Genomic DNA, 18156 nt, shown 5'->3' on the forward strand with positions numbered 1-18156 from the left:
ATGTCACCATATGACAAGAATGAGGGAAGTGTTCCTTTGTGTTTTAGAGACAGATTCAAACATGCGTGTGAAAGTTGGTATGAATACCATACGTGTAGTGAAAGGGGTCAAAACAATGTTATTCTAGCTAGAATAAGGAGGATCTCTGGAGGTGGAAAAGGTGTTAATGCCACAGAGTTGAAGATGAAATTGCTTTCAATCCCAATGTCGAAGGACGAAGGGTATGACGCTGTTTTCTAGAAAGGACAAGTATTCATACATTCAAACAGAGCTACCCAAGACACAACAGTAAGGCTTGATATCAGGAAGGGTAAGTTATATAGCTTGCAGGGCTATCCTAGAGGTCAATCCAAGGGGATCTTGGACCAAGGATTAGTGTTAGTGATAGAGAATGCATAGGAGGCTTTAAAGATTGAGTTGAGACGGGGCACTCAGTTTTTTAATCTGGAAGATGAGCAGGAAGCCTCGTCCAAATTTGTTAGAATCAATTTATATGAGCTAACATTGATGGATGCTCAGTAGTAAGTTAAGACTCCAAAGATTATGGTTGGAGAAACAAGTCTGTAGTGAAGATTCCAAAGCATGTAGCAGGGAATTCTTTTAGTTCAAAGGGAGTAGCTACAATATCGAATGATGTGGTTGGATTAGAGACAGATCTAGGTGGAGGAGTTTCTTCTAGAAGTACCTTCATCACTAAGAGGGAGTGTTGAAATTTGTAGGTCAAACATGTACTTCTACATTGGCTTTGTGTTTAACATGTTGAAGTTGCTGAAAATGTAGTCTCTAGATATCAACTTTATTATATAAAGCTAAAGTGACTTTTACTTTATAATGATTAAATGTGACTTAAGTTGTGTTAATGAGAGATTAAGTCACAATTGTTGATCTCATGTGATCAAGATTAGATCTTGACCGTTAATCACTTTGGAGATATGGTTTTAGTCATTAGAAAATTATAAAAGAAAATCTAAGGAGAGGAAGAGACACATTGGATGAATACATGAAGGTTTGTGGCGTAGGGGAAGAGGAAAAAATATTGTAGTAGGATAAAATTATAGGGGCAACAAGGAGGGCGAGCTAGGGCACACATTTGAAGGAAGCCCATACACAAATTTAGGCATGAAGTTCCAAGCAATAGAGAAGCAATTTTCAAGTAGTGAGACAACAACAACTTCTTGTATTTTACCCTACGAATCTGTACCATTCAAATTCCATACATTCAACATATTCTTAAAGAAAGGCCGTACAAGCCCAAACTCTGTGTTGTGTAGAGCTGTTTTGACACACAATTCAAGGAAGATTTTTGTGGTTGAATTTCTTAGATTTTTGGGCCAAGTATAGGTTCATAAATTGCTTTAGTAATTTCTAGGTTGATTTTCTCTATGGTATGAAATATAAAAAATAGTTGTTAGTTGGTTTTCCCATTGGGGTTTCCAAGGTAAATCATTGTGTCAAATTTATTGTGTAAATGATTTCTATTTTTGTTGCATTTTGCAGTTAGTGAATTCAATGTACAATTGTTCATAAAATCAAATTTGGAAAATATTCTATTATCCAAGTTTAAAAATTTGGGTGTAAACTTTTATTGGAATAGTGGGTTCATAAAAACACTTTAATGTTTAAAGGTGAATTCTTTAGATAAATTAAATATCTCAAAAGCTATTGGTCAAAAGGTCTAGCCCCAAGAATCATGCATATTCCAGCTATATTCAATAGTAACAACAAGCCACTAGATTTCTAGTTATGTCCAACTATCAATGGGAGGGTCTAGTGTAAATGGAGTAAGCAATCTAGTCAAACAAACATATTTCAAACAAATAGTTTAGTCTTTTGCATAGCTTTACAAGAAATAACAATATTGTTACCTGTATGCTCTAAGTCTTTTTCTAACATCATTGAGTTTGTTCTTCGAACATTCTAAGCAAGTTGCAACAATTGATTCAATTCTCTAAATGGTAGATACATAGGTGGATTCTGTTGTCCAAGCCATAGGAATATAGGATGAGATGGAAAGTAGGGCATATGGAAGGGACATGCAAAAGCTTGAAGCATGGCAATGGTATGTGGAAAGGGCAAATAATGATCTACTTGACCTAGGAAGTGACATAGGAAGCGTACTATGCTATTATTGAAGAATGAGATATGAAAAAACATCATAACATAGAATGTTAATGAGCTAATGCAGAAATTAATAAGAAAAATGAAATTGGCTATATAATTCCTATAACCTGAAGGGCAAGGAATAATAAGAAAACTCTACAAATAAAAATAATACATTACTATACATTGGAATAAGTTTGTTTCCATCAGTGAAAATTTATTATACTACCTTGGAAAGTTGTTAATATAATGGGAAAGGAAAACATAAGAAAGACAATAGGATCAATGTATCTAAAAACATTGAAGTATTGATAGATTCCTTGTGACTTAAAGAAAATAAATGTGGCCATAAAGTCAAAAGAGAGTGGTAAACGATTTATTTAAAGGTAGCAACAAAAGCAAAGAGAAACAACTATTTATGGTAAAGGATTTTTTTTTTAGTCATCATTGAGAAAATCATTTTTTTGCACATGATAAAGATTAAAAGAGAACGATTTAATTCCAACCCCCTGCCTCCCCCCCCGCCCAAATCTTTTGAAAAGATCATCCTTTTAATAAACTTAATAATTTCTCTATGTCAAATGAAAATTGAAGTCCTCTTACCTAAATGACAAAAAAATATATTGGGATGAAAGTATGAAGAGATAAAATATGTATTGGGATGAAATTATGAAGAATTAAATTTAACACAATAGTTTTGATGTAGTTAGTATTCACACATAACAATTTAGTATCGTAGCTTAACCATGAGTAAATGTTGTTGATATCAGCTAACCTTGTCATTTTACCGTTTTAAAATTAATGATGTTGATTGAAGTATATCAACCACTTTTACTAATGGTTGTTGTTGTAGTATCCCTTTTTCTAATCCCCAAATTTTTGTAAATGTAAGTAAAGGATGATAATGTTGGAGGGCCAACATGGATATCATGCTAGACCCATTTGATATGATTATTTTATTAATTATATTATAAATTGCTAAAACTAAAGATGAGGACCAACTTATATAGATCCCAAAGTTTGAAAGGGTAGCTTGCTTGGGGAAGCTTGTAAGGGGGATTGGGAAGCTTCTTATCTTTCTTGAAATTGATGATTTTGACCCTTGATATTCTAGTTGATCTATCTACTACCAAGCAATTATGAGAGGAATGGGAAGGAGGTACTAGGCTGCCCAAGCATGAGCTATGTACCATATGGAAAAGTCTCATTTGACTTTGCAACTTGAGGATGGACCCCAAAGCTCTCATATACGAGGAAACACTTGGGACGGGGTCGTTCCATAGTGGTAATTTGGGACAAGAAGAGAAGAGCGTGCACCATAGGCGAACCCTGAACTTGTTGTGTGTAGGAAACTCATAAATGTACATTTGAAAATGGCACTGCAGAGTCCATGCTTGAATTGTGTTAAGCTAAGGAAACCAGTGAGGAGGCCCTTAGGCTTAGTAAGGTAGACTGGGAGGAATTCAACAATTTGGTTATTTGTGCATGTAAAGAACTAAAGAGGGATTATATGAAGTGGTGAATATATTTCCTTTTGTGTTGCGTGCCTTCAATGGCCATATCTTTGTTGTGTGATCAACCTAGACTTAGTGCTTGAGATGTAGCATCCTTGTTTCTTGCAAGTGAACGAGAATGGCCTTCATGCTCTGTACCCATATTTGAATGTTGTTGAATTTCCCTTTGTGAAACACCCTTTAAACATTGGATTTGGTTTAGGGATGGGCAACTGCAAGAAACCTGTAGCTTAGCTTTGCCTATGTTTTGGTGGAGGTTGGCTGTCCCTTCTTCAGTTTTTGACAAGCCTAAGTGAAACATATAGGTGTAGTCCTTCTTTGAAAATGAAATGTTAATGTTGTTCAATGTTTCACGTTGATTGCCATGCTAGTTCATCGTGAATCTACGAAACATCACACTAAAAGCTGTTGTAATGTATTATTGAATATGTACAAGAAGTGAATTTAGTGTAGTGTTTAATATGCTTGAATGCTTTTTAGTGCCCCTTTCATGAATGAATTTTGTATGCAATTGAAGCCTTCACATATGATATTTGTGACCATCATGTGCTATATGTTCATGAATTAAGAGGTTGGCCTTGTTTGCAATGGTTGCATTTATTAACTATTTCATGTGTATATTATAATGGTGAAGTGAAACTTGTAGGAATTGGTAGGAATTGTCAAGGCTCTTTAAGAATGTTGTAATGAGGATGGTGCTTGCGAGACTAATGGTGGATTTAAGTAGTTAGGATTGCTCCCCTTGCTTCAAATGAGAAGTATTGGAAGTCCTTCTCTACTTGAGGAGACTTCGTTTCTCGAGAGATGAGAAAGCACCCTAGCCTCTCTATTTTGTAAATCTTGGGAGTGAGATGCTTGAAGTTGTCTAGTTAAAGGCATTGGTTTATGTTGGAAAATCAAGAATCTTGTATATTATGTTTGAATTTCCTTGATAATTACTTGTGATGTTAGTTGGTATTTTATTACTTCTTTAGTTCTTGTTCATCAAGCAATTACCAAAACAATGAAGATCACAAAGAGACAAAGTACACAAGATATAGGCTCCATGATAGGGAAAAACCTAGAAAGAAGGCTTATATTCTTATAGAATATTCTTACAATGAGACTTCCAAGACCCAAAGACCAAAGCCCAAAATCCTCCCAAGCACCAATTCAAACCCCCAACAAGATCTCATCAAGGTAGCTTCAAAAATTCGACCTTCTGCAACGTCACTCTAGAATTTTGGCCCTTCAGCGTCACTTCAGAATTTTGGCCCTACAATTTCGACCTCCTGCAATTGGTAGCTACACAGAAAACCCTAGCAACTTCACACGTGTAGATAGAAAGAGATAAACCCAAGAGACTTTGACTTCCCCTTCCTTTCTTCATCCTTCTAGCTCTTTCTCCTCCTTCGCTATTGCAGATTGAACTTGTGATTGGTTGGTGCTACAAATGAGTCAAGCTCCTTCTATTTATAACCTTCTTGAGGGGTCAAATAACCCTCCTTTAGGTCGACTTCACCTTGACTGGGGCCGACTTGGTCTTGGAGGAATAAATGGCTTTTCTTGACTCAAAATAAATATTTTTCTTTGCTATAATGAGTTCAAATGGGACTATAATACATCACATAAATTCTTTTTTTTCCTAGAAATACCTAGGAAGACCTAGAAGCATGAAAAACATGTTTTTGACCTAAAATTTGTTGAAGAAAGTGTAACTAGGTTTGATATTTACAAATGCAACTTTGATCTTTGTACTTGTCAAGAAAAATAAATATTATTTTTTGTAAATTATAAGAATGAGTTTCTTGTTCATTCCATAAGTCTAGGAAAGTCAAAGAGTCAAAGACATGTAAAGAGCTCTTCTTGAGCATATGTGTAAATATATATACTGGTCTAAAAGGCCCTCCAAGACAAGCACAATCCTCCAAATACAGGCACGAAGATGTTTGCCAACAAAATGATGAAGAAAGAAAGCCATGTCGGCCTCAAGATAAATATAAATGACAAGTCGGCTCACAAAGGAGACACAACACTTTTATTGGACATGTCGGCTCAAATACATGGATAAACCACCATATATAGGAGCTTGCGCACTCGAATTTTTGGATAAGAAGATCCCCATACTCCTCTCTGAAATCTTGGTCAAGGTTAAGGTTACAGATGTCTCGGAAAAGGTGCAGGACAATGTTTTGGTTAGGGAAGGATCCCTCTGGATTTTCGGATAAGGATGACTACTGTATAATTTCATATACCCTCGCTGTTTTGGATGAGGATGATTGATGTATACTCTCACATACCCTCACAATTTCAGATAAGGATTACTGCTATATACTCTTACATACCCTCACAGTTGCAGATAAGGAAGATTGCTGTACATACATAGCTACACTCTCAGTCAAGGTGTAGTCATGACCCTAACATGGTCATGATCTCGGTAAAGGCTACAAGAAGACAATCATGATCTCGGTGGATCAAGGGAAAGTTCTCCAATACATATCTCAACATGGAAGATCTATTTGATGAAGACTTCGGTGAAGGGACAACAAAGATGTTGCAACAGTAATGAAGTGATGCAGTAGTGATGACCTCTGGTGCAACAATGAAGTGAGGATTGGTGTCTTGATCTTGGAGTGGCCTAGTAGGTCAAGGGTCATGGTCTTGGTGTTCATCAATTGAATCTCCATAAGAAGAATTTTGTGCAGGTTTTCCTCTCCAAGAGGGAGAGGTTTTGGCCCTGGAAAAAATCCAAACATCTTGTGTTCTTGTCTCTTTGCTTTGGTAGCAGTTTGATGAAGCGTTAACACACACACTAATAATAAGAAGAAGATCAAGCTAAGATAAAGCGAAATATCACTTCACTAATTGTTACCAAGTCTAGAAGAAACACATTAATCCCTCTTGCCCTAGATTCTTCAACATGGTATCAAAGCTATGTGCTAAAGTCGGATGAAGGGCAACAAAAGAGACACGCAAGGATCTGTCTTCAAGGATTTCAAAATAGGTTGAAAGAATTAAAGGAGAAAGTATACAACAAGCAGGTCAACAACAGTCATAATTACAGTCATCCACTTGCCTAGTTTGATGAAGTATGTGAGTGAGCATCACTTCTTGATCACTGAAATTTGTCCATGCCATAAAAGATAGTCTTAGGTGTATATATATATATATATATCAGAAGTAATCCAAAGAGTACCTCTTACAATCCATGATTACTTCACTGTCTCAGTATAGTTATTACATCAAGATAGTTTCAGTGATGAGAGTGTCTATCTATACAATGCCACCCACAGTTCAGTTATGTTATTCATTGACAAGTTTGGGCTCTCAGTACATTGCCTCTTTACACATGCACAAACACCACTATGCAGTGCCATACCAATATACCTATCACAATCCTGAATTCTATTTATGATCTCAATAGCATCGTGCTTGGATCAGATCGTAGTATCACTAACATATCAACAATATGTTGAAGTCAAAAATACCTCAAAATGAATTGGGAAGGTCGTGAAGCAGTCTCGGTGATGTCAAGACCACTGATGTCATGGTACTAGAAGACCTCCCAGGAAGTAGTGCTGAAAGGATACTAATGATGGGAAGCTCAAGCAAAAGAAGCATCAAGGTGAAGATCTCCTCTTCACACACCAAGTAAGTATCTTTCAATTTTATAATCAGATTTTGTTAAATGATTTCATGATTTCAAGGGGATTTATAAATCGATTAGATAATCGAAAGTCCTTGCATAGAATAAGGAGGACTGTTATAATCCTCATAGAAAAGTGAAATCATTGATGTCTAATGGAGATCATATCACTTAGACCTGATTGAAGGTAGTATAAATTGAAGGAATATCTTCATGAGATCTCAATTGAGAGATCTAGGAAAGATGATATGACGGTAGTCATCATTGATAAGCAAGGTAACTAATGTCGGTGAACAAGAAGGTTACCTCATCTAACAATTTATGGCATCTATGCTAGATAGAGAAAGGCAAGTCACAGACAAAAGTATTAAAGGATAAAAGAATTCAACCATGTGCAGAAAGGAAAAACAAGGTTGGTCCTCAGGCAAAGGCGAAATAAGTATAGTAAAGATTCAAAGCTATAGAAAATTTTTGGAAGCTCATATCACTGAAAGATGGAGGAAGTTAAAGAAAAGGGCCAAGGAAAGAGGAGTATCAAATCTATCTTATGAATAAGATAGTATCCCTCCCAAATGGGTCCTATCATAAGCTCCCAAATCTTATGTTCTAAGATATGACAATGATAATAAGTTGCATCATGGCATCATGGAAGAATTAGAAACAAGAGATCATGACATCACCATGGGAATCATGAAGGACAAAATCCATGGAAGACAAACATGTAGGATATATAGCTCTTGGGAATCTCAGTGGACATTGAAGAAAAAGAAAGGAGTCACCTAAGCCTCATCACACATCAAGTCAAAAAGGAAACATCTACCAATTGGGGATATACAAGATCCTAAAAAATTCTCTGACAGAATCCTCATTGTAGGGTTCACTAATCTAGAGTGGAAGCAAGTGTTTCAACATGAACTCCAACTTATGGTATCCATGAAATAATAATGTGATGAAGCAGATCAAGGGATTGAAGGTATCTTCAATCAAGGAAGCTGCTAAAAGAAGCCTAGATGACCTAAAGGTAAAATGAGATATGTATGCAATTCTATAATGTCATGTCGTATGGTTGCAGGGAATATAGATCATCACTTCTATCCTAAAAAGCATGATCAAGAGAAAGGGATCTCCTCCTCTGAGAAGATGCAGAAAGGCATAAGTCACACTAGATGAAATCAACATAATATGTCCTCATATGAAGTATGGGGTGGTTGACTACAAGTAAGAAACTTTGATTGAGATATCCTAGGAATGGAATATGTGAGGAAGAGATCGATATGTAACCATGATGAAGGAAATCAACATCCAAAAGACTAAGAAGATTTGACTAGAAAATCTCTTGGAAAGATATGAAGAATCTGATGAAAAATATGAAAAAGATGAAGACCCTTGACAATAGATATCTTTAGGAGATGTGTCAACATGTATGCAAAATGTTGATACCTACAAGAAGATGTCATGATTAAGAGCCATCTCGAAAGTTACAATTTGATTTAATGTTTTTATTTCTTGAATAATATAAGGATGAATTCATGCAGGGCTACTGACACAAAAGTTGTAAGTACAAGTACAACTAACATTCATGCGATGGATAGAAATTCCTGAAAGAAGCAGGGAGATAAAAGAAGTAGCCATATGAATAAAGTTCCAGATGTATTCCAAGAAGGCCACTTTCCATGAAGAAAGGAATGACATGACGAAATAAGAAGGAAAGTGATCGATGGTTGTTTCCCTACAAGAAATAAACTCAACTAAATTTCATGACATCAAGGAGAGAAGTTGATCAATGTTAAAATTGGCAACTAGGGCCAAACTCCATGTGGGTCATCTTATTTATCGCGGCTGATATTTTTATTGGATTCCTCTCATTGAGAGGTGTAGGATTGATCTAAAGATCATCCGATTCCGATAAATATTTATGAAGTTATGAATTTATTTATGTTATAAATCAAATTGTCAAGTCGGCCAGCAACTTGAGTAGGCTCAGAAGCCCAATAGACGTGTCTATTCATCATCCACATTTTAGTATAAATTGGTGAGGACTTGAAGCCATTTTAGACATGCATTCTTGAGGTGATCTCCTCTCCACGTCTTGGGTTTTTGGAGAAGGAGAAAACTAAAGATACGTTGGCCCAAGGGTGATGCCCTAACTACAGGAAGCCACACGCATATGAGGATGATACATGCAACAAACAGAGACCTAATATGCTGTCCAAAAGTCCTATACACAGGTACACGGGCCCTAATCTACGCAGTTAATGAAGACTGCTTCAACGCAGTCAATGAAGACTCCTTCAACGCAGTCAATGGAGACTCCTACAACACAGTCATTGGAGACATCTAAGCACAGCGAGGAAACCTGTTCTCGCTGTCAAAACCAGACACAGAACTGCACATTCCTCTCTGAAATATGGGCACATGTATACGCTATAAAGAGAGGAACAAAACTCGGGTTTTATCCTTGTAATTTCATGTGAATATGGGTGCAAAGATCCGCAAGCAAGAAGGGACAGAACTTGCAAATACCTCTAAGATCTTCCCATGTTAGGGCAAGCCGCAGTAAGGTATGACTGCACCTGGTTTGGGTTTTAGGTGCAGTCACAACATGGAGCAGCGAATGAAACCCTGTGTGATGCATTAAGTTAAAAAACTCATATCTAAGATCTGAAGGTGGTATTCCTATATGAAGAAAGCAAAAAAGGGATGTATGTGATCTGGGCATTTCATATCTTTCTCAGATAGATAAATCAAGACAATCTTCATATGAGGACACAGAAATCACATTGGTCTCAAGAATGCTATCCCTGTAGCAGACAACAGTACCTCAGACTACACAAAGCTTCGGTGATGAACACAGACCTCCTTGGTGGTATTCATCTCCATGAATGGGATCAATGACAACGTATTCCTATGGCAAAGAAGATCTATGAAACCCTACAACAGTACTAAATCGACATAGAAGTATATTACAAAGAGAAGACTAGATCTGTCATTCTCAGCATACTTGTGGATTTGGGGTAGCAATGTGATGCTGTATGATGAGAGTAGCATAACAGTCATTGAGTATACATCTGATGTGTGCAAATCCATGATGTTGAGAACAACTCAGTGATATTTGGGTGCAACACAACATTATGATATGAGCATGGGCAACATGATGATGAATGAGATCATGAGCATGGGCAGCTTGATGATGAATAAGATCATGGAAGATGCAGCATGATGAGCAGCATGAAGATGATGAACGAGAGGCAACACTACGATAGGTGAAGCTGTCACCTTGGAGAATTAGTTGAAGCAGAATGTCTTCAACTGATCTCATCATTATAGGAAATGGTCTATGCTTAGATCTAGATAAGTCAAAGTGTTTACTTTTTTTGTAAATGTACTATCTCTCTTACTTTCTCTGCTGAACTTTAAAGAACATAAAAGAAGAATTGATCAAGGGTTTCCCCACATTGTGGGGTTTTTCCCTGGCTAGCGCCACATCTTGTGTCCTCTTGTCTTGGCTTGTCTTCTGCAATTTATATTTATGTTCTATCTGCAGTTTACTTTAATGCTGATGTGATTGCTAACTGTGAAAATTTAAATAAATTGCTCTAGCATAGAACATACCTAAATTAACATGGTATCGGAGCTGAGGTGAAGACAATGCCCAAGCAAGAATGAAAGAGCAATCACCGAAGACAGTTGGGACAGGACAAAAGGATCAATGGGTTCCTCATCCCTTTTCTAATTCACCTAGTGTGAAGTTGAAGTAGAGAATATTATCAAAATGGCGCAACGGGAGTTTCTGATGGCCTACTTAAAGATCACTTCATTGGGAAGTTCGGATCAAAGGGTGGAAGGAAAGGGAGATGCTTTGGTTGCAATAAGTTCAGCCATCATGCGAAGGAGTGTCCGAAGGACAAGGACACATCTCTTGATGAAGATAATAATCATTCCAGGGACATTTTCAATGATTAGAGGAATGATAAGTAATACAAGTCATCAATGAAGAAAGCAAGGAACCTCATAATCTCTTTTATGTACCTAATCGCAAGAAGAACTTGGTGTCCATATCGGAAATGGAAGTCAAATGTTTCAGGGTGGCACTCATTGATGGAAAGGTACGTGTTTGAAAATAGATTTTTCAGAGATGTTTTAGAGTTCAGGGTTGTATCAAGTCCACTGGGGACCATGTCCATTGACTCAACACTGGAGGTCTGTGAGTCAGATGGTGATCGAGATGCTTGAATTCAAAAAGAGCATGAAGGTACATGTCTGAGATGTATCAAAGGAAAATCTTACAAGGGGAGCATTCCCCTCATGTAGCAGGTCGACAGGTTTGGAACAACTTGTGGAGTTTGAGATTCATGAACAAGAATCTCATGTATACAGGTGGAAGAAAGCCCTCTATGGCTTGAAGCAAAACACCTCGGGCGTAAGAGGATTGATAGCTGTTTGATGAAGCTGAGATTCACTAGGAGTGAAACCAATCCAAACCATTACCTGAAGGTTGTGGATGATAGACCTCTCATACCGGCACCTTATGCAGACGATCTATTTCTGACAGGTGCAGACCCTCTCATTTGCAGAAGTAAGAGGGAGTTGGATTCCGGACATATGTTTTGCAGTTAGCATGGTGAGCTCATATTTGGTTGAGCCTCACTGGATTGGTATCAAGAATATTCTGAGATATCTTCGGGGTACAATCTCTCATGGATTGAGATACACTGTCGGAAATATGAAAACTGCATGATTATTCGAATGCTGACTGGGAAGGCAGTGTGGAGGATCAGTAGAGCACTTTCCAGTGTTGGTTCTTTTTGGATTCTGCTTTGATATCATGGATGAGCAGGAAGTAAAAGTCGGTTGTTATAAGTACCACCGAGACCGGATACATAACTACGAGTATGACCTCGTATGAAGTTGCCTGGTTGTGGAAACTCTTCAGTGAGTGCAGATGATGAATACCATTGTGATTCTCTATGACAACCAGAGGTGGGATTCGATTATTGAGGAATCCCATATTCAATGATTGCTCCAGTAGATAGACATAAGATATTACCTTATCTGTGATATGGTAAGTGGATGAGCAAGGAGGCTCCATCGCACTGAGATGATGTCCAGGTCACTACACTGAGATGATGTCCAGGTCAGAGCCCAGGGGAAAGATCAAATTTGTGATTTTCCCGTACGACTTGGAGTCGTCGAGAGATCCTTGTAAAAGGGTCCTACATGTTGCATACATTGAGCTCTGGGAGCTTTGGGGGCTTGTGGTTCTTACTGGAGCAACATACGACCACAAGGTGACTCACCCTCCCATGGTGGTGCGCACTGGGACAAGATGATTCGCTCTCTTGTGGGACAGGATGATTCACTCTCCTGTGGACAAGATGATTCGCTCTCTTGTGAACAAGATGATTCGCTCTCTTGTGGGAAAATATGATTCGCTCTCTTGTGGGACAGGATGATTCGCTCTCCTGTGTAGCAGGATGATTAGTTCTCCTGTGAGGTCTAGATGATGTGTTGTCCATGACGATTGTGTAGCAGGATGATTATTTCTCCTGTGAGGACATGATTGATTAGTTCTCCTATCAAGGCATCCTACCCATGCAGTCTGGGACTCATGGGAAGTACCTCTCATTAGATCAATGAGAAGGGAAATGAGGATAGGGACCATAGTAGTATCGATGGATGCATCGATGTATCTACCGTACTCCCTATGCTAGGATGACCTTCATTGATCTGGGATCAATGATACTGGTAGGGGACCAGTTGTAGGAGTTGTACCTACTATGATGCTGACTTCGGGTCGGTTGAGACTGGTCTAGGACCAATGATACATACTCTGAGACTGACTTTGGGTTAGTGGAGGACTAGTATGGGACCAGTGAGAGTGGTACATACTATGACGCTGGCTTCGAGTTGGTTGAGACTGGTCTGGGACCAATGGTACACTCTCTGAGACTGATAATATTGGTCTGGGACTAGTAGTAGGAGTGGTACCCACTATGATGCTGACTTTGGGTCGGTTGACACTGGTCTGGGACTAGTAGTAGGAGTGGTACCCACTATGATGCTGACTTTGGGTCGGTTGACACTGGTCTGGGACCAGTGGTACACACTCTGAGACTGAATTCGGGTCAGTGGAGAATGGTATGAGACATTCTCGATCAATTCTTCTTCTTCATAGTCCAGCAGAGCTAAGCAGAGCAGAGCAAAGCCAACAGAGCTGAGCAGGGCTGAGCAGAGCCAGTAAGAGCTGAGCAGAGCCACAAGAGCTGAGCAGAGCAGAGCCAACAGAGCTGAGCAGAGTAGAGCAGAGCTAAGCAGAGCCAGCAAGAGCTAAGCAGAGCTGAGCAGAGCAGTGCAGGGCACTGATGGTAGAGATAGTACAATTGGACATATGGATCAGCGGATGGAGTTCTCCCTAGTTGAGAGGGAGTGTTAAAATTGGCAACTAGGGCCAAACTCCATGTAGGTCATCTTATTTATGGCATCTGATATTTTTATTGGATCCCTCTCATCGAGAGGTGTAGGATTGATCTAAAGATCATCCTATTCCGATAAGTATTTATGAAGTTATGAATTTATTTATGTTATAAATCAAATTGTCAAGTCGGCCAACAACTTGAGTAGGCTCAGAAGCCCAATAGATGTGTCTATTCATCATCCACGTTTTAGTATAAATTGGTGAGCACTTGAAGCCATTTTAGACATGTATTCTTGAGGTGATCTCCTCTCCACGTCTTGGGTTTTTGGAGATGGAGAGAACTAAAGATACGCTGGCCCAAGGGTGATGCCATAATCACAGGAAACCACAAGCATATGAGGATGATACATGCAATAGACAGAGACCTAATACGCTGTCCAGAAGTCCTATACATAGGTACACAGGCCCTAATCTACGCAGTTAATGAAGACTCCTTCAACGCAGTCAATGAAGACTCCTTCAATGCAGTCAATGGAGACTCCTACAACGCAGTCAATGGAGACATCTAAGCACAGCTAGGAGACCTGTTCTCGCTGTCAAAACCAGACACAAAACTTCGCATTCCTCTCTGAAATATGGGCACATGTATACGCTATAAAGAGAGGAACAAAACTCAGGTTTCATCCTTGTAATTTCATGTGAATATGGGTGCAAAGATCCGCAAGCAAGAAGGGACAGAACTTGCAAATACCTCTGAGATCTTCCCATGTTAGGGCAAGCCGTAGTAAGGTTTGTCTGCACCTGGTTTGCGTTTTAGGTGCAGTCACAACATGGAGTAGTGAATGAAACCCTGTATGATGCAGTAAGTTAAAAACCTCATATCTAAGATCTGAAGGTGGTATTCTTGTATGAAGAAAGCAGAAAAGGGATGTATGTGATCTGGGCATTTCATATCTATCTCGTATAGATGAATCAAGACAATCTTCATATGAGGACACATAAATCACGTTGGTCTCAACAATGCTATCCTTGTAGTAGACAACAATACCTCAGACTACCCAAAGCTTTGGTGATGAACATAGACCTCCTTGGTGGTATTCATCTCCATGAATGGGATCAATGACAATGTATTCCTGTGGCAAAGAAGATCTATGAAACATTACAATAGTACTAAATTGACATAGAAGTATATTACAATGAGAAGACCAGATCTGTCATTCTCAGCATACTTGTTGATTTGGGGTAGCAATGTGATGCTGTATGATGAGAGCAGCATAATAGTCATTGAGTATACATCTGATGTGTGCAGATCCATGAAGTTGAGAACAACTCAATGATATTTGGGTGTTGCACAACATAATGATATGAGCATGGGCAACATGATGATGAATGAAATCATGAGCATGGGCATCTTGATGATGAATAAGACCATGGAAGATGCAGCATGATGAGCAACATGAAGATGATGAATGAGAGGTAACACTACGATAGGTGAAGCCATCACCTTGGAGAATCAGTTGAAGCAGAATGTCTTCAACTGATCTCATCATTATAGGAAACGATCTATGCTCAGATCTAGATAAGTCAAAGTGTTGACTTCTGTTGTAAATGTATTATCTCTCTCACTTTCTCTGTTGAACTTTGAAGAACATAAAAGAAGACTTGATCAAGGGTTTCCCCCAGTGTTGTTAAAATCGCGATAAAATCACGATTTTATCAGAAAATCGCGATTTTTTCCCCTACCCGCTTAAATCGCGATTTTTGTACCAAAAAATCGCGGCTTTTTTTTTATACCGATTTTTTTGGAAAAAATCGCGATTTTTATGGAAAAAATCGCAGATGGTCGAGGTAGCGGGCTTTTAATAGGCAAAAAACGATTTTTTTTATGTCATTGTGCTGTCTGCGCGCGGAGGAGGAGGAGAAGAGGTGAGGGAGAGGAGCTGAAGGGTTTCTGTCGAATTTGGGAGCGAATCCAAGTGGTTTTAGGAGAAATCCAAGACAAGATCACCAATTTGTCCATAAAAAAGGTATGTAGATTAATTTTTTTTTGTTTTGCTTCTATAAAAACTTTGTTTTTCATTGTTTTTAAAGAATTTTTTGTAATTTTTCATTGATTTGGGATGGGTAATTTGTTATGACTATGAGAACCAATTTTTTATTTTTATTTTCTCATTTTTTTTAAACATTGTTTATTTTTTTTGAATTTTCATTGTTTTTTGCCATTTGCCATTGGCATTTGGTTGGGTAACTTGGGTTTGGAAATTGGGATTTTGGAAATAATTAACTTGTAATTTTGTAAATGCTAAATTGTAATTTGTATTATGTAATCCTAAATTCCTATTTCCTAATCCTTATTTTTCCATAGGTTTGCAAATTCAAAATTCAAAAACAAACATGCCAAGGAAATTGGATCCTTTCTGGGAATATGGTGAACCTAAAACTCCGAATGATAGACAAAACTTGTATTGCAAGTTGTGTGGAAAGGAGATATTCGGGGGGGTGTACAGGTTGAAGTTCCACCTTGCACAAATCCCTGGACATGATGTGGGGCCCTGTCTAAATACAACTGCTGAAATTATCCAAAGAGCCATGAGAGCATTGGGAGAATTAGAGCACACTAGAGAGGCCAAAGAAGAACTCAAAAGGCAACTAAAAAGGTGAGCTGAAGGAAGTGGGCCAAGTGGCACTGGTTCTACTGCAGCGTCAGTCAATCCGGTAGCTGCATCATCATATTTTGTTCCTCGAACCACACCTGGTTCACAACCAACTATCGGTTCAATGCTAAAAAGAACTGAAAAAGAACAAGCTGACAGGTTGATGACAAAATTTCTCCTCTGGAGTGATATTCCTTTCAGCATTATAAGGAATAATCCATTTTTCCAACCTATTGTTGATGCTATTGCCAGTGTTGGCCCGGGGTACAAAATCCCTTCTCTTCATGATTTCAGAGGCCGGCTTCTTCAAGATGAAAAGCGTGACTGCACCCAAAGATTGGAGGATTTTAGGGCATCATGGGCACAAACATGATGCACTGTTATGTCAGATGTTTGGACTGACCAAAAGGGGAGAACCCTTATAAACTTCTTGGTTAGTTGTCCCAAGGGGACTATGTTTATCAAATCTATTGATGCAACTCATCAAATCAAAGATGCAAGAACTTTATGTGATTTGCTGGATGTGTTTATTTTGGAGGTGGGTGCAGAAAATGTTGTCCAAGTCATAATGGACAATGCTGCAAATTATGTTGCTGCTGGTAGAATGCTTATGGACAGGCATCCTACTTTATTTTGGACACCTTGTGCTGCCCATTGTATTGATTTGATGTTAGAGGACATAGGGAAAATTCCCTTTGTCAAAGAGATTGTTGACTCATAAAAAAGCATCACAAAATTTATTTACAATCACACATCTGTGCTTAGCTTGATGAGAAAATGCACCAACAACAAAGAGTTGGTGCGCCCCGCCATTACACGGTTTGCGATGAGTTTCATATCTCTTCAATCCCTCTTGAATTCTATGTGGGATTTGAAGAGAATGTTTCTTTCAGAGGAGTGGCGTGCTTCGTCAATGAGCCGCAAACCAGAAGGAGAGGCCGTGTGCAAACTAGTTTCATACCAGGAAGACTTCTGGGCGGGAGTGCAGGAGGTGTGCGCTGTTACTGAACCTTTGGTAAAGGTTCTTCGGTTGGTTGATGGTGAGAAGCCCACAATGGGCTATTTGTATGAAGCCATGGACAGGGCCAAAGAAGCCATTCGGTCCTACTATGATGATAAGGGAGATGATGGGTTTCAAAGACAACTCCTTCTATGGGAAGTCATTGATGAGCGATGGAACAACACACTCCATCATCCCATTCATGCTGCTGGGCTTTTCCTGAACCCTGCATTTTCTTATGCATGTGGGTTTGATTTTGATGTTGAGGTCGTGGAAGGATTATTAACCCGTGTCCAGAAGATGGTGAGATCTCCAGAAGAACGTATAGAGATCTCTAGACAAATTGAGACATATAAGATGTCAAGTGGCACATTTGGCTTTGAGATGGCTGTCACTGATAGGACGATTAAAATGCCAGGTATTTTTTAGTTTGTACTTTGTAACTTTGTTTCAAATTTCATTGTCTCTTCAAATTCCATTTTTTTCTTATGTTTATTTAAAATTTTATTTGTAATTTTGTTGTAGACGCATGGTGGAAGATGTATGGTGTCAGAGTACCCCTTTTGCAAAAGCTTGCCGTACGCATCCTCAGCCAAACATGCAGCTCCTCGGGATGTGAGCACAATTGGAGTGTATTTGAAAAAATACACAACAAGAAGCGCAATAGGTTAACACTTAAACATTTAAAATATTGCAAATTTCCAAATAAATTTTTGAATTCATTAAAGTTTTAAACAATATTTTTTTTTATAATATTAATTATTAATTATTATTTCATGAACTTTGTACAGGTTGGAGTCCCATAGACTTAATGACATGGTCTATGTCTACTACAATCTTCGATTGTG

The sequence above is a fragment of the Pinus tabuliformis genome, chromosome 8 (assembly GCF_031772625.1).
Source record: "Pinus tabuliformis cultivar Carrire ecotype Pingquan chromosome 8, CPIR1, whole genome shotgun sequence".
Taxonomy (NCBI): domain Eukaryota; kingdom Viridiplantae; phylum Streptophyta; class Pinopsida; order Pinales; family Pinaceae; genus Pinus; species Pinus tabuliformis.